Source organism: Pinus tabuliformis, chromosome X (assembly GCF_031772625.1).
Source record: "Pinus tabuliformis cultivar Carrire ecotype Pingquan chromosome X, CPIR1, whole genome shotgun sequence".
Taxonomy (NCBI): Eukaryota; Viridiplantae; Streptophyta; class Pinopsida; order Pinales; family Pinaceae; genus Pinus; species Pinus tabuliformis.
Genome location: NC_142308.1, coordinates 1697864232 through 1697888630, shown reverse-complemented (window position 1 = coordinate 1697888630; position 24399 = coordinate 1697864232).

Genomic DNA, 24399 nt, shown 5'->3' with positions numbered 1-24399 from the left:
TCAAAGTTCAAGTTTGACTTTGACAGGTGGCAGAGGAAAGGCAGTGGTATAACTCTCAGCGAATGGGGAAGCACCAAGTGGCAGGCTTCCATTGGCCCCGCATATCACAGATTTTAGAAGGAAGAGGTCGCAGCTTAAGAAAATTGGCCCCAAGAAAATCAAGGTTGTGATGCGATAAATCGCAATCATTGATCGCAAAAGGTAGAGGTTTGTGGTTAAGTGATCAGTCCCGGTAGGTGCGATGCAATTATTGACCCCAGAATATGCGATGCAAATAATTGACCCCCAGAGTGAGTCAGATTGTGATGTGATATATCGCAATCGCAAAGCCAAGTTGTGATTTGTGATATCGCAATCGCAGTTCGCAAAGGGAAGAAGTCGCATATAGTACCATCCCCGTCCTACTGATTGCAATTTGCAATGATTATCCCAAACCTGATATATTATTACTATGGTCTAATAGCCCATCAAATGCGCATTTATCACAGGCCGCTTGTTTTAAAGGCACGGGTTTGTCCACCGATTGAAAACGTCGATTCTTTGTGTTATTTGCCAGGTTCAAGAATACGTCGATTCTTTGTAGTATTTTGTCGTAATGTCAAAAAAATTTGTGAACTGTTTGTTAGTGGTTTTTCTATATTTGATAGGGATTTTTACCCCGTATTATTCAGGGCCCCAAGAATCTCTGCCTAAAACAAACTCATTTCTATACTTGTCATCTGTTTGGAACTGCCCGAAATTGAGGAGTCGGCCGATCAATGTTATATAATGGACGGTCCACACAAGGAAAGGGGGGAGACTAGCATAGAATATTGCGCACAGGAGTAACCCAACCCGACAGTAGGCCAGGACCTTGCGTTGAGCAACAAGGAGGTACCGAGAGGGTGCATAAAGTCTGCTTATCTGAATTGGGTGTTCGGATAGGCGATTCTACACGATTTTTCGCCAAGAAGTGAGTGGTGTTGTCTGTCTCTAGAGTCAGGCTCTCCGTTTGTCATCTATATTCCAGATTGGAGGTATAAGGGTGTTATGTAAAATTTTCTTGTACTTCTCTCTTTTTCATGCCATTTAATGAATGAAGGCCTCCCCACTATTGAGCAGGGCCCGGAGATGTAGTCTGAATTGGATGAACTCCGTAATCAAATCTCTATGTCTTGATATCATGCGTGATTATGTATTTTTATATTTGTTTTATATGCTTATGTTCCATGGTTTTTAAGTGCTCTGTTATATGTAATTTAATAATGCATCCATAGCAAAAAAATCTGGGATCACCAGGTCATGTAATCTTCATGGATTTCATACCTTTCACACGAGCCTACGAAGGAAACTATGTGTCTAAGCAAGGTTGCTCCACCTTCACCATCGTATGTGTTATGTGAAAATTCATTCTAGAGCTTCTCTAATATTTTAAAGTCTTTTCCATAAGACATAAATTTCGGAAGACGAATTGTACGGTTAGTCATGATAAATAAGAGGAGATTCAAAATAGATTATGAGGGCTCAGCTTGTCATCTGACCCTCCTTCTAGCGCTAGAAATGTTAACGGTACTGGACCCACCAACATTCACGAGATCTCCCCAATATGAAGTCCCAGCTAGACCTCACACTATTTGGTGTAGGATTCCCATCCAGTATGATGGCCCGGTTTCCATTATCTTAAAGATATGCCTTAGCTCTTGCTTGTCAGTACATGAGAGTGGTATACTTAGTCTTCAAACAGCGAGATTCGTGTGCCTGGTGAGCGCTTAGTGTAACTTGTGTCTAAGTTCCTTCACTGCAGAGGGGGGAGGGTGAGAGTGAGTCTCAAATCGAAAGGGAGTAGTCCCAACTCAGGTAGAGACACACAACACAGCAGGATTTTCACAGCTTCCGATGGAGTAGTCCACACAAATGTGGTAATCACATACACAAAGATGAAAAAATAACACATACAACACCCAGCGGAGTAAGTCTACATGAGTGTGACGGTCGTTATAACAACTTTACAAGAATGAGTCTGTCTAGTGTCTGAAGGAGTAGTCCACATGGGTGAGACAGCGATAAGAACTGATACAACACATTTCCAACAGTATATGCACTAAAACAATCAAAATAGTTCAACTATCTAAGTACAAGTTAAAGCAACATGCATTACAAGCATCCAAAGAATGTTGGGTGTGGAGCCTAATTATCTTCTATATTCAAAGGTATCGCCACATTGGACCCCAGTTCGAAATGGGGGCGGCAACGCCGCCCGTAAAATATTCGTTGCAGGGGCGGTCTAGGGGGGGCGGCTGCAACCTTTGGGAGCCCCCCCCCTGGCGGAGGGTTTCGTGGGCAGGGCCAATTTCTAGTAAATCTGGGCCGTTCATTAGGCAGATGATCTGACGATAGAACTTATGTTTAGTTTAGGGTTTTTTGCCCTAGAATGCAACCCCTCTCTTTGTATGAGGGCATTGTATTTGAGGTTGTGTAATAGATGTGTATTCTCTGAGCGAGAAACAGAGAGGTGAGACTGTGAGAGAAAACAGAGGATATTACAGCGGATCTGCTGTAGGTTGTGTCTCTTCATTTTGCTGGATAATAGAAAGGAAGGATTGGCTGTTCGGTGTGGATGTAGCCCAAACTGGGTGAACCACGTATATCTGTGTCTCTCTTGTTTTATGCATTTTCTATGTTTATATTTCTGCAATATTCTATGTGTTCCATTGCTCCGTAATATATAATTTTCTAACAAAGAATAGTCTTACAAACGAAAACAATACATGTGAAAATGTGTTGGCTTGTGACAACAAATTTTCAATACGGTTGTGCCTCGCAGCGTCGGTCGCCTTCAACATTTCGAAGGAAACAACGACAGAGGGTTTGATTAAGGCGTTGGAGAAACTATATGAAAAACCCTCGGCCTCAAACAAGGTATTTCTTATGAAACGGTTATTTAATATGAAGAGGTCGGAAGGAGGATCTGTTGCAGACCATTTAAATGATTTTAATACTGTTACAAGTCAGTTATGTTCTGTAGGGGTAAACTTTGAAGATGAAGTTAGAGCTCTGTTATTCTTGTTCTCATTACCAGAAAGTTGGAATGGTTTGGTAATGGCCATTAGTAACTCTGTGTCTGGATCTAGCACTTTAAATTTTGATGATGTTGTCGGTGCTATCCTTAGCGAGGAAATGCGACGGAAAAGCTCCGGTGAGACATCGGGACATGCTTTGAGTGTAGAGTATAGGGGAAGAAAAATGGAAAGAGGAAAGAGCTCAAGATATCGCAGTAAATCAAGGAAAGGCAGATCTAAGTCAAGATCGGGGATAGTGTGCTGGAAATGCGGAAAGAAAGGACACCTAAAGAAAGACTGTAGATCTCGGAAGGGAAAAGAAGGAGATGCACAGCAAGAAAACAATCATGAAGCAAATGTGACAGGTGAGGTGTTACAAGATGCTTTGATTCTTTCTTTCGAAAATATTACTGATTCATGGGTGGTAGATTCAGGGGCCTCATTCCATGCCACACCTGATAAGAAATATTTTCATGATTATGTTCAAGGAGATTTTGGACAAGTTCGTTTGGGTGATGATAAGCCTCATAAAATTGTTGGAATGGGTAAGGTTCTTGTAAAACAGTAGAATGGAAACCAATGGCTACTAAAGGAGGTAAGGCATGTTCTAGATCTAAAGAAAATCTGATTTCAACAGGGCAGTTAGGCGGTGAAGGTTGTGTGACAACTTTCACAGATAAAGCTTGGAAGGTCACCAAAGGAGCCCTGGTAATAGCAAAAGGTGAAAAGGTTGGTACATTGTATTTATGCAATGGTATTTCTAACTCTGTTAATGCTTTAACTTCCAAAGGAGCAGATGCAGCGTTATGGCATTATAGGCTTGGACACATGAGTGAAAAGGGGATGAAGATTCTTCACTCAAGGAATTTGTTGCTAGGTTTGAAGAATGTTGATTTGGACTTCTGTGAGAACTGCATTTATGGACAACAGAAGAGAGTCAGATTTCTCAGAGTTGGGAAAGAAAAAAATAGCGAAAAATTAGAGCTTGTGCATACAGAAGTATGGGGACCTGCTCAGGTATCATCTCTCGGTGGCTCTCGTTATTATGTTACCTTTATTGATGATGCAACTAGAAAAACTTGGATTTATTGTAGTAAGAATAAATCTGATGTATTTGATACTTTCAAGAAATGGAAAGCTTTGGTTGAGATTGAGACGGGGAAGAAATTTAAGTGTCTTAAATCAGACATTAGATTTGAATATTGCAGCAAAGAGTTTGATAGGTACTGTTCAGAGCATGGAATTCATAGAGAGAAGACAATTCCAAGAACACCACAAGAAAATGGTGTGTCAGAAAGGATGAACAAAACAATCATGAAGGGTGCAAGGTGCATGAGATTGCATGCAGGATTGCCTTTATAGTTTTGGGCAGATGCTGTAGATACTACTGTTTATCTAATAAACAGAGGGCCTTCAAGTTCCTTGGATGGTGGTGTTCCAGAGGAAGCATGGACAGGTAAAAAGGTAAACTACTCCTTTTTAAAACCTTTTGGTTGTGAGGCCTTTGTCCATATTGATAAAGAAAATAGAACGAAGCTTGAGGCAAAGTCAAAGAAATGTACCTTTATTGGATATGGTGTTAATGATTTTGGTTATCGCTTATATGATTACGAAAATCACAAAATCATTAGGAGCAAAGATGTAATATTCAATGAAAAGGTCTTGTATAAGAATCAGTTGCAGGAAAAGAAACAGGAAAAGGAAAACAAGGAATACGCAGTTCTTGATGAAATCACTGAAAAGGTAAAGGTGCCTGAAAATAATAATAATCAACAACCACAACAACAACAACCACCACAACAGCAACAGGCACCCCAAACACCTAAAAGTGGTGTTAGAAGATCTACCAGGATAAGTAGACCCCCTGAACGATACTCTCCTTCATTATATTATTTATTGTTGACTGATTCTGGTGAACCTGAATGTTATGAAGAAGCAATGCAGGTTGAAAGTAGGAAGAAGTGGGAGGTAGCCATGGAAGAAGAGATGGACTCCTTAATGCATAACCAGACTTGGGACTTAGTTGGGTTGCCTGCAGGAAAAACTACATTGAAGAATAAATGGGTTTGCAGGTTGAAGGAAGAAGATGGAGGAAAACAGAGGTACAAAGCTAGACTTGTGGTGAAGGGGTTTGCACAGAAGAAAGGTATTGATTTTGATGAAATATTTTCTCCTATTGTTAAAATGACTTCAATCAAAACTATTCTAAGTCTAGTAGCAGCTGAAGGTTTGCATCTTGAGTAGTTAGATGTAAAGACAGCCTTTCTCCATGGGGATTTGGAGGAAGAGATATATATGCAGCAACCACAAGGATATGAAGTGAAAGGGAAGGAGAAACTAGTGTGCAGGTTGAAGAAGAGCTTGTATGGCTTAGAACAGGCTCCAAGGCAGTGGTATCTAAAATTTGACAGGTTTATGTTTGAACAAGGTTATACTAGATGTCACTTTGATCATTGTGTTTATCTAAAAAAGCAAAATGATGGCAGCAATGTTATGTTGTTATTGTATGTAGATGACATGCTTGTTGCAGGATCTAACATTCAGGAAATAAATGTGCTCAAAAGAAAATTGGCAAATTCATTTGCAATGAAGGATTTGGGAGCTGCAAAACAAATCCTTGGTATGAGAATAACTAGAGACAGGAAAAATCGTAAATTAACATTGTCTCAGAATGAGTACATACAAAAGGTGTTGAAAAGATTTAACATGCACAATGCAAAACCAGTTAGTACACCTTTTGCTAGCCATTTCAAACTTAGCAAGGAAATGTGCCCAAAGACCCAAGAAGACATGGATTATATGTCTAAAGTTCCATATGCATCAGCAGTTGGAAGCTTAATGTATGCAATGGTCTGCACAAGGCCTGATATTGCACATGCAGTGGGAGTTTTAAGCAGGTACATGAACAATCCAGGAAAGGAACATTGGATGGCAGTGAAATGGATTCTCAGATATTTGAAAGGTACCACAAATCAAGCATTATGCTTTGGTGGTTCAAACATTTCCCTACAGGGATATGTTGATGCAGATATGGCAGGTGACAGAGATAACAGGAGAAGCACTACAGGATATGTATTTACTGTTGGTGGAATAGTTGTCAATTGGGTTTCAAAAATCCAAAGTGTTGTTGCACTTTCAACAACAGAAGCAGAGTATGTTGCTGCTACAGAGGCTAGTAAAGAAATGATTTGGTTACAAAGGTTTATGGGTGAATTGGGTAAGGAGCATGATATGGGCACGTTATACAGTGATAGCCAAAGTGCCATTCATCTTGCAAAGAACTCAACATTTCATTCCAAGACTAAACACATACAGCTCAAGTACCATTTCATACGATCAGTGTTGGAAGATGGAGAGTTGAAGCTGGAAAAGATACACACTACCCAGAATCCTGCAGATATGCTAACAAAAGTTGTAACCAGGGAGAAACTGAGAATATGCTCAGTTTCAATTGGTCTTCAAGGATGATGATGAAGATGAGAAACAGCCAGGTCCAAAGAGGAGTCATTGTCCAGCAAATGGAGTAGCGGTGGAGTTGCTACAATCAGTCTCCAAGTGGGAGATTGTTGGGTGTGGAGCCTGATTATATTCTATATTCAAAGGTATCGCCACATTGGACCCCAGTTCTAAATGGGGCCACCCGTAAAATATTCGCTGCAGGGGGGTAGCTACAACCTTTGGGAGACCCCCCTGGCGGGGGTTTCGGGGGCAGCGCCCCCGAAGCTAAAAACAACTGTAAAATTTCCTTGTAAAAGTATAGTAATTTCTAGTCAATCTGGGCCGTTCATTAGGCAGATGATCTGACAGTAGAACTTATGTTTATTTTAGGGTTTTTTTGCCTTAGAAGGCAACCCCTCTCTTTGTATGAGGGCATTGTATTTGAGGTTGTGTAATAGATGTGTATTCTCTGAGCGAGAAACAGAGAGGTGAGACTATCAGAGAAAACAGAGGATATTACAGTGGATCTGCTGTAGTTTGTGTCTCTTCATTTTGCTAGATAATAGAAAGGAAGGACTGGCTGTTCGGGGTGGACGTAGCCCAAACTGGGTGAACCACGTATATCTGTGTCTCTCCTGTTTTGTGCGTTTTTTTTGTTTATATTTTTGCAATATTATATGTGTTCCATTGCTCCATAATTTATAAGTTTCTAACAAAGAATAGTCTTACAAACGAAAACAATACGTGTGAAAATGTGTTGGCTTGTGACAAGCTTCTGAATTAAGTGAAATTTCTAAGACACATTCATACACCATACATCACTAACCCCAGTAGTGGAGCGTTTGAGCCACTTCTCGCTCCTCAAAGAAAATATTACAGACTCTCAAGGCTATGTGGGAGGAGCGAAGGTGAAAAGTCCCTTGCTGTAAAAATGAGGGGGTATATATAGCCAAGGGTGAAACTGACCCTTGTGATTGTTCGACTGAATTCCTCATGATTGTTCGACTTACATAACTCTTTGACTTTATCCGTGGGTATCTTGGACTTCCACGTTACATTACATTGACTACAACAAGTATGGCCCATAGTAGTGATGTGGTCGAGACAACTCATGGCATTGTTGGTATGCACATGTTGCTTGTGTTGTTCGTGTCGAGTTGTTGTGTTGTTGAGTGATTAGTGTGCTCTTGGTGTATCATATCTTCACCTTTGCATGATGAATCATGTGGGGTATTTGATGGTCTTGGTGTTCGCTTGATGGTCCATGCATGTGCATGTGTCTCCTTCACTTTCTACTTGGTATGCTTCATGTGTTCGTCCAACCGCAAGCAAGTCTTCTAGCATGCGCTCCTTGTTCATCGCGTTCGTCTCAGCGCCATGTATCATTCATATACTTGTTTATGCAATCACTCATGACGAGACGACATCAAATCCAGAAATCTCCTAGTCTACCATGATGCATTGTCTTTTGTTTTCGGATGCAGGTTACCGGGAGAGAGGACAAGGCTCTGAAACAGTGCAGAGCACATGTCAGGCCAGGATGTGAAGCTCCGAGACACTATCAGGAAAAAATCCACAAAGGTCACTCGGAGTTTGGGTTAAGCGGTCCAGTATAGCAGTGACATCTACGGGTGATGGCTCAGTTGGGAGGCAAAATTGCGTAGTTTTTCCAGGAAGGCAGTGCGGGAAGCAGGGAGCACTGGCAGCGAAAATTGCACAATTTTCCAGAGTAGGTCGAGATCGGGCTACAGGAGCACTGGCAGCGAAAATTGCACAATTTTCCAGAGTAGGTCGAGATCGGGCTACAGGAGCACTGGCAGTGAAATCTGTGCAGTTTCCTAGAAGAGGCTAGCATCGGGTTATGGGAGCTTGTTGGTCAGAACTGCACAGTTATGGGAGGCAGTCAAGCCATTAGGGGAATTTTGAGGTCTAAAATGGGCCTCCCAAGAAAAATGTACAAAAAAAATAAAATTTATAAGAACACATAGGATTCAAGATGATGATGTCAACCATGGGGGATGATTCACCATTTTTGGAGTAAAAAAGTACACATAATAAAAAATAATAAAATAACAAAACTACTTTTTCAACTCCTATTTTCAACTTATCTCCCTAAGGGTTTACTCAAATTTCGAGTGAAGGTACTCATTGGATGCAAAATTTAGTTCCTCATCCAAGGAGTACCCATGTTGCATACTTTCGATGGACCCTGCTACATGAAAAATGAGAAATATATGAAAAACGTGATAACAATCACATTTTTTTCATGTATTTCTCATTTTTCATGTAGCAGGGTCCATCGAAAGTATGCAACATGGGTACTCCTTGGATGATGAATCAAATTCTACATCCAACGAGTGTTTCTACTCGAAATTTGAGTAAACCCATAGGGAGATAAGTTGAAAATACGAGTTGAAAAAATAGTTTTTTCCTTTTTTCCCTCTAAAATTTGATGATGTAATCCAATATTATTTTATAATTTCCTTAGGAGGCCCATTTTAGACCTCAAAATTCCCCTAATGAAGACATGACTGCACAATTTCCGGGTTGAGCGAAGTGTCAGGCAGCAGGTGGATTGTCAATGAAAACTGCACAGTTTTCAGGAGGAGTGGAGAGCAGGGAAGCAAGGGGACTACCTGGTAGAACTACGCAATTTCTTGGGACAGTGCAGTGACAAGCAACAGGTGCCTACCCCTCATGTTTGTGAAATTTCTATTGGGAGTGCAGTTAAGTAGGTTGGACAGCTACAACGCGGTTTTGGAGATGAGTGTAGTTGTGGCTCACAACTCATGTCAAATTTTCCAGTTGACCAGCGGGAGGCTTGATGGATAGGATTGCGGGAAGCGCGGGCTGAAATGGATTCTTGGGAAACTTCTCCATTGTTCTGGGTGAAAGTTAGCTGGCTTGATTCTGGAACTGCACATTACAGACTGCTTGGAGGACAGCCTAGAGCTCTGCGCATTTCTGGGCAACAGTGCAAGGCCGCTGAGGGTTGAGGCTACGAAGTGTAGCTCAGTGGAGGTCCGGTTAATGGAGGGTGGTTTGGTCGACAGATCTTTATAAAAATGGCTAAGTGTGTGAGAGAGTGAGCTTGTGTATACATGACCTTTCGAACACACACTCAGCATGACTTGACGACAAGACACCTCAAACTGACAAGACAACATACGCTCAGCATGACCCTCTGTGGGACTATCTAATGGTGAAAGTGACAAGTGCGACACTTGGGATAGACCTTCGGATGATCATGACGACACTTGCACGATAGTGCTTACAACATTGTGTGTGAGTGCAACAGGTGTTTACATAGTCGAAACAACTCGTGCACACAAAGACAAAACTTCGATATCACCAGAACAAGGTTGCAAGCATGACATAGCAATCAACATGCTAAAGACGACAATTGGTCAAACAAGAAAAACGGAAGCAAGACATGTAGAGGAAACGCATGAAATGATTTTTGTGTTTTCCCACATGCATGTTACTGAAGACATGAAGATATGAAAATGACAAGCAATCCTGCAAACTCAACTAAGAGATGTACTTTGAAAGGTGTTATTTACTTGCCATACTTACCCTCAAGATGATCATGCATCCGACGACATTTTCATGCGGTACTGATATTTTTCCATCACTTAGTCTCTTGGTCCTTCTCCTCAACTCCTTGGGGGTGATCTTAGCATGTCACCTTTTCTTGTAGTCACTAAGAGATAGATCACGTAGTTTCAGTGGGCAATGACTGTTGCCAAGATGAGGCCCTGGGAGGCCCATCTGCGTAGTTTCTGAATGCAAGACAAATAGGGTAGCTTGGAAAACACTGTGCAGTTTTAAGGCACAAGACATTGTTGTTGGATGGGGTCCTAGGAGGACACCTCTGCATAGTTTATGAGTGCAGTGCAGGCTGAGAGGAAATACTACGCAGTTTTTGGATGCAAGGCACTACTACATTATGGGTTCTAAAAGGACACATTGTTATAGACATTTTTGTGCCTTACAGCATGGAGCATGAAATGTCGATAATCTGAGGGATCCAAAGTCCCTAAACATGTTGTTCTTACCCTTAGAGGAACAAGGTCAGCAAACCACAGCACTACAAATCAGTTCTCCACTGAAAAACACTCAAAAACAGGTCAGTTTTGGATCAAAGCAGCTGCTCCACTAGGCATCTGCGCTGCATAGCAGGTACAACAAAGGCTACCTGCGTTGCATAGCAGGTAGGACAAAGGCTACCTGCGTTGGGCGTACTTGGACATGTGGAGGAATCTTTTTCTCAATGTGCCAATGCCCAGGAAGCTTCCAGAAAGGCATGTGATCAAAAGATTCGCCTAATGATGAGTTAAGAGCTTCTAAAACTCCAAGTGGAAGGCAGAAACTCTGAGTGAAGGACTGAAGAACAACTGGAGTTGAAGAGGACAACAAGTCACACATCAAGCTGACTTATCTTCACTCCAAAACTCTATATAAGGATCTCATCCCATGGGATCTAGAGGCCGGAATTTTGTGCAGAGAATTGCTGTTGGTTTACAGTTGAGAGTATTGGGTGATTGCTTGAGGGAGGTGAAGAAGAGATTTCTCTCCGTCGAGAAGGTGATGCTGGATTGGACCTCTCATGGTTGTATCACCGCCTGAACCTTACTTCCATATATTAATAAAGCATTTGAGGTTTCTTCTATTCGCATGTGTTTCAATGGTGTATTGTCTTACTTGCGTCTTTGATTTATGCTAATCCTTGAATCGATTATGAATGCATGCTTCTTGTATTTTCCTTTTCTTGTCTTATTTGCAGGATCTCGTGTAGCTGGGCCCGTGAAAAGACTTGGAGCTGGGAGCAAGCAGCAAACAAAGGAGATTGGATCGACCATTTGCGCAAGACATCGGTAAGTGGATCTCTTCCTTTTATCTCTTGCATGTCATAAAGAAGAAACTTTAGATAGCTTTGCTTTCAGCTGTTGCTAAGGAACTGTCACCCTTAGAGTGGGATAGGGTCATTCCGTGTTGGATACTTTTCCCCACAACAGACTGGCGACTCCGCTGGGGATCGTGTCTTGTTGGTAGCTTGTGTATTCTTGCTATTTATCTCTTGAACAAAGGGAGTACCGAATCGAACTGCATTCGAATCCTTCGAATGCAAAGTAGAGGGCAGCTACTCTAGCCCAGTGCTGGGCATGTTCATGATTTAAAAAGCTGATCCACAAGGACTCTTTTTAGCTCTTTGTGATAGTGTTCACCTTCCTTAATCATCCTCTAGTGTATACTTGACTGATAGCTTCTGATTTGGCCAAAAACTGTTGATTTTTGAGCAAACTGTGACCCGGAATCTGAGTGAGACGAGAGTTGTCTCATCAGTGCAGCTGCCACAAAGGCTACCTGCGCTGCAACGCAGGTCCCGAAGGGGCTACCTGCGCTGCATGTCAGATTGACAGTGCAGTACCTGCGCTGATCCAGTTTTGCCTTGTGCAACTGGGGTTCCCCACTGTCTGTTGCCCAGTTTTCAATATTGTTTTTGCAGCCTGTTGTCAACCTGTATACCCAGCTGAAACTACCTTTCTTTGCCATCATTCCGCCTCAGTTGTATGAAGAAACCGTGATTGTTCTTATTGTATTTCTTGCTTTCATTCACAGTTTCCCGTAGCGAAAGTGAACTAGTCTTGCTGTGACCTCTTGGATCTAGACCTGTGAGAAAGTGTCGTTGTGATTCTAAGAGCTAGTTTATTGCTGTTCATAGCTGCTTGAGCATTTGCTTTCGTTATATGGTTCGAATTTCAGTATTTCTTGTGTTGAAACAAGTGAATCTTAAGGTGTTCTTTTGATTGTTGGACAAATACTTGTTTGCTTTCGCTTGAAGTTGAATTCGAAATTGTACAACAGCTTTCTTTTTGTCATACACCAAACATTAAGAGAGAAGAAAAGAAATACTTGCATTGTGCATGTGCATTTTGACAGTTTGCATGTCGATTTAGGAAAGTGCATTAGTGTGTGCTCCATGATCTGTTTGAAAAGATGATGTCTTTCTTTTCCTTCAGTAGTTAGGATTTTCATAAAGTTGAAAGAATTGAAAAAGCTTGCTTATCATTCTTAGACTGCATTTAGGAGTTGTATCATACATCACGTGGTGATCCTTAAAGGCAAACTGCTAAGCAAGATCAACCTAAAAAGAACTGAATTTATCTAAAAACGCTTTGAAACATAACGAAACACAATAGAGGTCTAGGTAGAGACGTGAACCGGCGTCGTTAAACATAGTGACTATCGATCTCTACGAAGGTGGGTGATTCCTCCTGAGGGACGAGAGCGCTAATACGGATTTGTGCCCCCGCGTACCGTCGCGTATATTGGGGGACCCCTATAGGAACAAACCCTTTATCCATAGGAAACCGTGTCGGCCGCCCTACTGATCGCGATGCAGTGAACACAGCATTCACGAAGATCGACCACTCGTACCGTAAAACGTATTCTGTGGTTTCGCGAAAGGTTTGGCACACCCTTGCCTAGAACTCCAGAGTAGTTTCTTTTGGCCTTTTTCAAACTCTATAACTGAAAAAGTCCATCCGAGCATTTGTCACTTCGGGCTCGTTAATACATCGAAGGAGACTAGAGTCATCTTTAGCTTTTTCTCGACTCTTAAAAAGTGAAAAAGCAAGTTGTGTCTAAAAGCGTCGTCATAATAAAATTCATTTTAAACGGAACATAATCACCCCCTATTCCTGCGTTGATCTTCGAAGTTAGTCTTTTGGCATCGTAAGTTCTTGTAGAATCGCTAAGAAATCTTTTGGATAGACTAGATATGTCTGAACAACCGTCGACATCTAGGACTGTGTCGTCTGACACAGCAGTAGCAGAACCGCCTGCTGCTACTCCGACGATGTTCGCTGGTATACCATCTGTCCCGGTAAATTGTCAACAACAAGCCGGAGTCCAATCAGGGACGACAATATGGTTAGTTCCTATTTCTTCATCCGGATTATCATCTGGTACTTCTTATGTTGAAACTCAACAAATTGATCCAATGTGTCTTCAAAGGCCAATTTACCCTTTAAGTACTGGATTTCCACCATGTGGAGGGCAATATGCTCTTTCATTGTTCCCTCCTAGAGAACAACCATATGAGAGTTTACAACAAGGATCAGGTCAAACTGGAATTACATCCAGCGGTTGGGTACCAATACTGCCCCAACAACCAGGAGTTGTATATTCAATGCAACCAGTACACCCTGTGTCGAATATTACCACCACACCTGCTATGGCGAATGCGTCGCAAGTACAAGCGCTACCTGTTGTAATACAACAACCTCTTGTCTCAGCGGCTCAATCACAATCTCAGGGTAGTGCCTCCTTATCTGGAGCGACTCAGGCTCAAACAAGTACTGTGACTCCTCATCTTGGTCAATCATCCAGTATTGGTCAATAGCAAATGGTCCAACAACCAGAGCTGGTTCAATCTCAGCAACCGCCATTCCAGCAATCATATCAAGGACCTGAGCAAAAAGTCTTTGTAAGTAATGGGCAACCATGCTATAATGGTTATGCCCACCAACTTTGTCAAAGTTGTCAGCATTATGCTGGTCTGCAAAGACCCATTGCTCAGGCGATACCATCTTATCCTGGATATGCTTCGCCTAACCTGAACCAACAGTTGCCCTTTGTAGCAACTCTAGAATTTCCAGATCTAAACCGGCTGACGAATGATCCAATTGCTTATGCCCCTTGGTGGCCAGCGATTCCGCATAAACTTCCATCGGACATTCCTAAATTCAATGGAAATCCAGGTGAAGACCCGTCGAATCACGTCATGACTTTTCATCTGTGGTGTTCATCGAACACTCTAAACGATGATTCGATAAGACTTCGCCTCTTCCAGAGGACATTGACAGGTCTAGCGGCTAAATGGTACATCGAATTGCCAAGAGCCTCTTTCGACAATTTCAGCTCCTTAGCCACGACTTTCTTAACCCATTTTCAATTACCGATAAGGTATGAAACGGGAACAGAACTCCTTACCAACTTCAAACAGACAACGGCCACTCACATATCTGATCATATACATGAGTGGCGACATCATCGTAGGATGGTGAAAACTTACGTTCCCGATCAGCTGTTAGCTGAATGGTTTATAAAGTCGTTACTTCCGGCTATAACGGAAGATGTGGCCAAGGGAGGAGTCGTAACAGAGGAGCAAGTCATTGCTCGTGCTCAATACTTAGACTTAGTATATACTCAGTCGGGCACGCTCTACGACAAAATACCTGACGCCCCTAGACCTGAATTTTCAATTCCTCCCCCTCCTAAATCGAATACTAACTCTCCTGCCAGTAATGGCGTGACTGGCAAACGCAAAACTTCTAGTCAAAATGCAAATGAGGAACTTCTTGCCTCAGAAGTAAATGCCATGTCGACCGACAAGGGCAAACAACTGAAGCAACCATGGGGCAAGAAGAAAAAGAAAAGGAAAGGGAAACCCCCGACAGGGTGTCATATATGCGATGAGGATCATTGGACGAAAGATTGTCCACATATAGCTGAAGTTAAGAAGCTCTTTAAGAGTTCGAAAACCCCAGCAATATTGACTGATCCGTTTCCTAACCCAGGCCAAAATCTGGTTGCTAATCGAAATGCTTCCCGATCCCAAGTGCTTATGTTGTCCACCTCAAAGCAGCAGAATAATGCTTTGACAAGGAATAAAGATCACAGGAATCCAAAGCTGTCGAACAACAAGGCTAATGAACGACCTAGTAGTTCGACAACAACTTCGACCAAAGTTGTGCCACCCATCGTTCCTAAACCAATGATAAAGTCGCCAAAGGGAGTAGTACACAAATCGACATTTAATCCTCGTGAGAAAATAACACAGGATTATAATATAATAGAGGACCTGGCTCAATCGTCGTCCGCTATGTCGACGCCTGAGGTATAGCAAAATTGCCCCTCCCAAGAGCAAACTTTATTATCAGCAATAGGTGGGATTGGCCCAATGGATTCCAATCTTGTGGCCTTTGATCATAAAGGATATGACCCTCAGTTACCAGCTCAACTAGCTTTCCTTATTCAAGTGAAAGCCCTCAACAAAACTGTTCATCGAACAATTATTGATGAGGGGGCATCTACATGTCTTATGTCGATGAGTTGCTGGAAAAATTTAGGCTCACCACCCTTGTCAAAATCGTCAATGACATTAAAAGCATTTGATGGACGATCATACACTCCATACGGGATTTTAAGTAACTTGCAAGTTGAACTGGGGGGCAAAACAGTAGAAGTTGATGTTGAAGTAATCGACGGAAACCTCGATTACAACATCCTACTGGGAAGGCCTTGGATATATGCCATGGCTGCAGTTGTGTCAACCTACTTCAGGAGGATTGTATTTCCTTTTCAAGGAAAAATTACAATCGTCGACCAACAAACATTTCTCCCCAACAGTTCTCAAGTTACGGGAAGCAGCACAATGATCCATGAAAGTAATCAATCGCTCCAAAATATTGGAGTAGGTCTCCTAAAAGACCCTGCCTTAATGGGTACTTTTGCCCTACCGCCGGCAGGTAATCTGGCGGAAGTAGCCACAGTGGAAACCTACAATATGAAATCTTCTATATCCAACGGATTCGGAAGATTCCTAAATATTTTGTCAGCATGGATCATCGCCCTAATGGAAATACTGTAAATACAGTGGGCTTCGAGGACAGTTCTTATCTCGTGTCAACCTCGTTAAAAAATGAAACAAGGAGACATGAGGATAGTTCTTTTACTGTGTCAACCTCATTAAAAAATGAAACAAATCCCCTTTCAAAATTCAAAGGTAAACCTTCATTCCAACCACCAAGTTGGATGCAATGAAGCTTGGGGGGTACCCTCCTTTGACATGCGTTATTATGATGTTGGGGGCATGCAAAACCGAGCAGTTTTAGCAAGAGTTCATGCTCGTTAAAAAATAAATGCACCTGTGAGCAAGTTTCCCCCAGAGTTCAAGCTCATCCAGAAAAAATGAACCGGTAAATGACCATTTGAGACCGTAAATTCATTAGCCATAAAAGCCTTGGTCGTGTTTGCACCGTCACCTCCACTTTTCATTTGGCCGATCATTCACATCCACTTGATTGTTTACCTATTTTGAGGAACAGCTGCGAAGAGTGATTCCACCTAGCCATCCTTGTAATACTGCCGTGATTGGAAAATTCCAACCTGTACCTGGAATCTGCTGCTATCCCTATTTATCACTCGTTCCTCAAAAGACGAGTCTTCTTTGAGCTCTTTTCACTGACTCGTAAAATATGAAAAGTTTGCCGAGTTTTGGCCTTCCAGCTCGTTAAAAGGACCGGAAAAGCTATCCCTCCTCTAGATTTTAATCTTTTTGGACCTGAGGGATTATTGCACAAAAAGATCGAGCGTTTGTCTAGTTCGGCTCGATAAAGATATCGAACATTCATCCCTTCTGTATTGTTTTATACTTTTTCGGACTTAAGGGATTAGATGACGAAAAAGGACCCGTGGAGTCCACTTTATGTACCCTTTTCAGACTCTCTAAAAATGAAAAGGACCGAGTTGTCATTGTCGCTGGGCTCGTTAAAAATATTGGATAGCGACAAACTTGTCTTTAGACGAGAACGAGTTTCCCTATCGTTAAGCTCGTTAAAAACATAGCGATGGGCTTGCCCGAAGGGCAGGTTATAGAACAAGCATATGTTATCCTCCTCAAGCTTGACAAAAATAAAGAGGTACTGGTCAGAAATGACTGGGGAAAAATTGGGAAGAATCTCAAAGCTTAATGGTAGCAAGTCGCTCTTGAACATGACACTTTTGCCTCCGTAAATATCGGGTTGGGTTATTATCATTCACCGGTCCCTTCACCATGGTCTCGCCATACCATCCATACATGGGGTAATGCTACCGATCCATCACATCAGTGTCGTTATATGTTCAAGAGATGTCATTCAGAAAGTGTCAACCGGGTCCCATCCACTACCATACATCATCTTTCATCCTTCCATGACCGCCACCCTAAATCATATTTCACATATCGTTTTCACCATCATCACTAGCTCCGTTCCGTGTCACTGATGTGGGATTCATTAAGGCCCTCCTTTGACGGATCGCTTCTTGTCGACATCAGCTCATTATCCAAGAAGTTGATCTAGGAACACCCCCTCAGTACTTTGAAGCTTGCATGCCTCAATGGCAAGTTTCTCACTTCCGACGATAGGTATACATTAATGACCTTCGACCGAAAGACTTTGCATGGTGTTCGACGTCAGATCCTATATTCACGCCACGTGAATTGTGCTGCAGTACCTTGAGGGTCATCATCATTATCGGTGATTCCTCTCGTGCTTGTTAACAGTTTACATTATTGACTGGTAATCAAGCGATGTCTTTCCATGTTCGACATCAAGAAATTCTCACATGGATCGACTTGTACTAGAGTGAAGATCGGACAAGTTTGAAGACCCCGGATCTAGTTTCATCCATCCGGGTTGCGATATATATTCAGGAGATAAAAACATAGACATGTGCAGCAGATGATCATCCTACTAAAAGGATGATAATTAAAAGCAGAGAATTATCAGTCTATTATCAGACGATCGTCTGTTTATGTACAGCAAATGTATTTATAAAGTTGAGCATGGGAAATGCCCGCATCAGCTAGATCATGAAAAGAAAGTATGAAAAGATAATGTATTGTATTGTATTTTGTTACAGGTCACCTCCTGACGATTGAATGAACTTCGGATCCTCCTAATAAAGCATTTCACCCGATAAACGACCTCATACTTTAGGGGGCAACTGTTATAGACATTTTTGTGCCTTACAGCATGGAGCATGAAATGTTGATAATCTGAGGGATCCAAAGTCCCTAAACATGTTTTTCTTACCCTTAGAGGAACAAGGTCAGCAAACCACAGCACTACAAATCAGTTCTCCACTGCAAAACACTCAAAAACAGGTCAGTTTTGGATCAAAGCAGCTGCTCCACTAGGCATCTGCGCTGCATAGCAGGTACAACAAAGGCTACCTGCGTTGCATAGCAGGTAGGACAAAGGCTACCTGCATTGGGCGTACTTGGACATGTGGAGGAATCTTTTTCTCAATGTGCCAGTGCCCAGGAAGCTTCCAGAAAGGCATGTGATCAAAAGATTCGCCTAATGATGAGTTAAGAGCTTCTAAAACTCCAAGTGGAAGGCAGAAACTCTGAGTGAAGGACTGAAGAACAACTGGAGTTGAAGAGGACAACAAGTCACACATCAAGCTGACTTATCTTCACTCCAAAACTCTATATAAGGATCTCATCCCATGGGATCTAGAGGCCGGAATTTTGTGCAGAGAATTGCTGTTGGTTTACAGTTGAGAGTATTGGGTGATTGCTTGAGGGAGGTGAAGAAGAGATTTCTCTCCGTCGGGAAGGTGATGCTGGATTGGACCTCTCATGGTTGTATCACCGCCTGAACCTTACTTCCATATATTAATAAAGCATTTGAGGTTTCTTCTATTCGCAATGTGTTTCAATGGTGTATTGTCTTACTTGCGTCTTTGATTTATGCTAATCCTTGAATCGATTATGAATGCATGCTTCTTGTATTTTCCTTTTCTTGTCTTATTTGCAGGATCTCGCGTAGCTGGGCCCGTGAAAAGACTTGGAGCTGGGAGCAAGCAGCAAACAAAGGAGATTGGATCGACCATTTGCGCAAGACATCGGTAAGTGGATCTCTTCCTTTTATCTCTTGCATGTCATAAAGAAGAAACTTTAGATAGCTTTTCTTTCAGCTGTTGCTAAGGAACTGTCACCCTTAGAGTGGGATAGGGTCATTCCGTGTTGGATACTTTTCCCCACAACACACATCTACACATTTTTAGGTTGCAAGACAGACTGAGCAACTGAGGGACAATATTCCACAGCTTTTGGAGAGAATGGGTTTTGATTGGGGGAAGGACACTAGAAGAAACCACTGCGTAGTTTTGGATGAAAATGGATGTTGGGGTCTCTGTGCACTGCAGTGTTCTAGTACGCAAGAGAGAAAGCTTGAGGTTTGAAAAAGAAAAGTGCACAGTGCTGGGAAGCTGGATGAGGCTAGGTTGCTTGGGAAATTGGCTAAGTGTGAGATCAGTGAAACGGGTTTAAACAGTTATAAGAATCAACTATGATCACACAAGAACCCTTAGTGATACAACGTAGACCATCCAAAATGTATAAAACATACTTTTATTGATGCAACAACCTTCGTGACAAGAGTTTGTGAATTGAATGTGAAACATGTCTATGTAATGAAAACAACTCATATGTACAAGATCTCCCTTGAAGAAAAACAACATTCCCTTTGCATGAAAAACAACAATCCCTATGCCCAAAGATGACACATGGTGCATAAAGATGAGAACATGAATGACTCTTAAGATCAAGGAGGGGAAGCTTGAGATCATCAGCTTACCAACAAGTGACCAAGGACGATCAATCGCAGGATCCATGGTAGGCTCCAGAATTTGCATGCGAGCCAAAATTTTGGAGGTTGGTTGTAGCCGCTACAACAAGGGGTTAGGGTTGGACCCTAACATGCCCTCCCCCATCAAAAGCATCCTTGTCCTCAAGGCTGAAGTTGTGGAAACTGTTGAATAATGGTGGTTGGTTCCCAGGTCGTTGTTACACAAAAATATCGTCACCATGATTATTTGCAGTCAGTATGGGTCTATCATCACTTGTACTATCCTTCTAAGCAAGTCTCAGACCTCAACTCTTCAAATCAAGCTTTGGAAATGAGAGAAAGACATTAAAAATCAATGTAACTCTGGTTCCGCACTTTCTCTCATGGTCACCTGCGGTCCCGCACCTTCTGTGTACAAAAACTGCGGACCTGTCTGCACTGTCCCTAACGGTGTAGGTGCGGACCCCTGTGAAAGTCAAAAGGCGCAAGTTTTATCTTAAAAAACTCACTTTGGGTTAATTCTAGAGGTTTCTATAAGGAATTTTGACGTGGATTTTTCGCTCTAAGGTGGTTCATGCATCCCAAAAGAGAAGGAGCTAATCCCTTGATGATAGGAGCTATCCCTTTGAAGGAGGGCTTTATCCCTTTGAAGGAGGACCTAGTAACCTCCCTCCATTGCACTATAAATACAAGCATTGGGCTGGTTGCTGGAGAGGTTAGAAGCTGAACATTTTTGAGGGTAAATGCTGGTGAAATCAAGACTTCCTAGTTAAGCCTAAGAGGAGAGATCACATACCTTTTTGGTTTCATTGGGGAGTGAGTGAAACTTGTCAAAGTAGAGAAGACTTCTTGCTGGACCCTGGGAGGAGCTTGTACAGCGTCAAGGCAAAGGTTGTAAAGTTCTTCTTCTTATGAATTAATACAATCAAACTCATTTTTCTCAACAAGTATCTTATGTTATTTGTTTCATGGACTCCTTGACTTTCATGTTAAATATGTTTTATGCAATTGGGTTTTCATGTGCTATTTAATTTGTTTGCCTTGTTTGTGTTTGCAGATTCGCGAAAAGGAACTCATTTGGATCAAAGGAGCGAGGGCATCCATAAGCTTGCGTTGGACCTAAGGTGGGCCCTAAAAACACTTGTTTGCTATTGTTTATCAAAGCATGTTTAGAGAAAGATAGTGTCTGGTTGGTTTGCTTGTCATTAGGTCTTCTTTAGATTCTAGGAAGGTCTATCTTGTTCGCAAGATCGACTTATTCCGTGTGACAAAATGTCGACTGCTCGGGGTCCGCACCTTCCGTGTAGACAAATTGTGGTCCCACACACTGTGTCTAACGTGGAGGGTGCGGTACCCGTCGCAAGGGTTTTTAACCCAAAAATTCTCAAAAATGGACAACACAAACTATTTTCTAGCATTTTAATTTGTCTTTATACTTGATGCATAGAGTGCATCATGCTAGAATGGCGTGAATGAGAGCATGAGGACGTGGATGCTGCCGCATGGAATCATCAGCCTTCACTTGATGCTTTGAGGGCGTGCGGATTGTACAAATACTGGGCCATTCCTGGCATGAGGGCTCAGGTGGGTTTCTTACAATGGTTGGTTGACAGATGGAGCATACAGGACCAGTGCTTCTTCATTGGTGGCCACCAGCTCGAAATCGAGCCGGCAGACATATATTTCTTGACTGGTAATCAAGTGGTTTCTACCATGTTCGACATCAACACATTCATCGCATGGATAGAATCGTACTGTTTCGGGAAGTAGAAATGAAGACCCTGGATCTAGTTTCCACAATCCAGGTTGCGAGGAATTTTGTATTCTTTATATAATGGACTATTCATAAACAGATGGTTGCGTCCATACTGTGTCCACATGAGTCTATACTTGTAATGTTTTACAAGATCGTTCCTATATCAGAGCAGTAGTTAGTTTTTCTAGTCAGTTTTGATCTGAGTATGGGAATGCCTACCTCAGCGATGATATGATCTCATATATATATATCTTGCATTGAATGTTTTTACAGGTTCCAACCGGGCTCTCCACAAGATGATCCTCGAAATGATAAAGTACTTCACTCTTCCTAAATGATAAGAAATCCTCATCTACTACAGACTTCGCACTTTAGGGGGCAATCTGTTACACAAAAATATCGTCACCATGATTATTTGCAGTCAGTATGGGACTATCATCACTTGTATTGTCCTCCTAAGCAAGTCTCAGACCTCAGCTCTTCAAATCAGGCTTTGGAAATGAGAGAAAGACATTAAAAATTAATGTAACTCTGGTTCCGCACTTTCTCTCATGGTCACCTGTGGTCCCGTACCTTCTGTGTACAAAAACTGCGGACCTGCCCGCTCTGTCCCTAACGGTGTAGGTGCGGACCCCTGTGAAAGTCAAAAGGCGCAAGTTTTATCTTTAAAAACTCACTTTGGGTTAATTCTAGAGGTTTCTAGAAGGAATTTTGACGTGGATTGTTCGCTCTGAGGTGGTTCATGCATCCCAAAAGAGAAGGAGCTAATCCCTTGATGATAGGAGCTATCCCTTTGAAGGAGGGCTTTATCCCTTTGAAGGAGGACCTAGTAACCTCCCTCCATTGCACTATAAATACATGCATTGGGCTGGTTGTTGGAGAGGTTAGAAGCTGAACATTTTTGAGGATAAATGCTGGTGAAATCAAGACTTCCTAGTTAAGCCTAAGAGGAGATATCACATACCTTTTTGGTTTCATTGGGGAGTGAGTGAAACTTGTCAAAGTAGAGGAGACTTCTTGCTGGACCCTGGGAGGAGCTTGTACAGCGTCAAGGCAAGGGTTGTAAAGTTCTTCTTCTTTTGAATTAATACAATCAAACTCATTTTTCTCAACAAGTATCTTATGTTATTTGTTTCATGGACTCCTTGACTTTCATGTTAAATATGTTTTATGCAATTGGCTTTTCATGTGCTATTTAATTTGTTTGCCTTGTTTGTGTTTGCAAATTCGCGAAAAGGAACTCATTTGGATCGAAGGAGCGAGGGCATCCACAAGCTTGCATTGGACCTAAGTTAGGCCCTAAAAACACTTGTTTTCTATTGTTTATCAAAGCATGTTTAGACAAAGATAGTGTCTGGTTGGTTTGCTTGTCATTAGGACTTCTTTAGATTCTAGGAAGGTCTATCTTGTCCGCAAGATCGACTTATTCCGTGTGACAAAATGGCGACTGCTCGGGGTCCGCACCTTCCGTGTAGACAAAGTGTGGTCCCACACACTCTGTATAACGCGGAGGGTGCGGTCCCCGTCGCAAGGGTTTTTAACCCAAAAATTCTCAAAAATGGACAACACAAACTATTTTCTAGCATTTTGATTTGTCTTTATACTTGATGCAGAGAGTACATCATGCTAGAATGGCGTGAACGAGAGCATGAGGACGTGGATGCTGCCGCATGGAATCATCAGCCTTCACTTGATGCTTTGAGGGCTTGCGGATTGTACAAATACTGGGCCATTCCTGGCATGAGGGCTCAGGTGGGTTTCTTACAGTGGTTGGTTGACAGATGGAGCATACAGGACCAGTGCTTCTTCATTGGTGACCACCAGCTCGAAATCGAGCCGGCAGACATATATTTCTTGACTGGTAATCAAGTGGTTTCTACCATGTTCGACATCAACACATTCATCGCATGGATAGAATCGTACTGTTTCGGGAAGTAGAAATGAAGACCCTGGATCTAGTTTCCACAATCCAGGTTGCGAGGAATTTTGTATTCGTTATATAATGGACTATTCATAAACAGATGGCTACGTCCATACTGTGTCCACATGAGTCTATACTTGTAATGTTTTACAAGATCGTTCCTATATCAGAGCAGTAGTTAGTTTTTCTAGTCAGTTTTGATCTGAGTATGGGAATTCCTACCTCAGCGATGATATGATCTCATATATATATCTTGCATTGAATGTTTTTACAGGTTCCAACCGGGCTCTCCACAAGATGATCCTCGAAATGATAAAGTACTTCACTCTTCCTAAATGATAAGAAATCCTCATCTACTACAGACTTCGCACTTTAGGGGGCAATCTGTTACACAAAAATATCGTCACCATGATTATTTGCAGTCAATATGGGTCTATCATCACTTGTACTGTCCTCCTAAGCAAGTCTCAGACCTCAGCTCTTCAAATTAAGATTTGGAAATGAGAGAAAGACATTAAAAATTAATGTAACTCTGGTTCTGCACTTTCTCTCATGGTCACCTGCGGTCCCGCACCTTCTGTGTACAAAAACTGCGGACCTGCCCGCTCTGTCCCTAACGGTGTAGGTGCGGACCCCTGTGAAAGTCAAAAGGCGCAAGTTTTATCTTTAAAAACTCACTTTGGGTTAATTCTAGAGGTTTCTAGAAGGAATTTTGACGTGGATTGTTCGCTCTGAGGTGGTTCATGCATCCCAAAAGAGAAGGAGCTAATCCCTTGATGAGAGGAGCTATCCCTTTGAAGGAGGGCTTTATCCCTTTGAAGGAGGACCTAGTAACCTCCC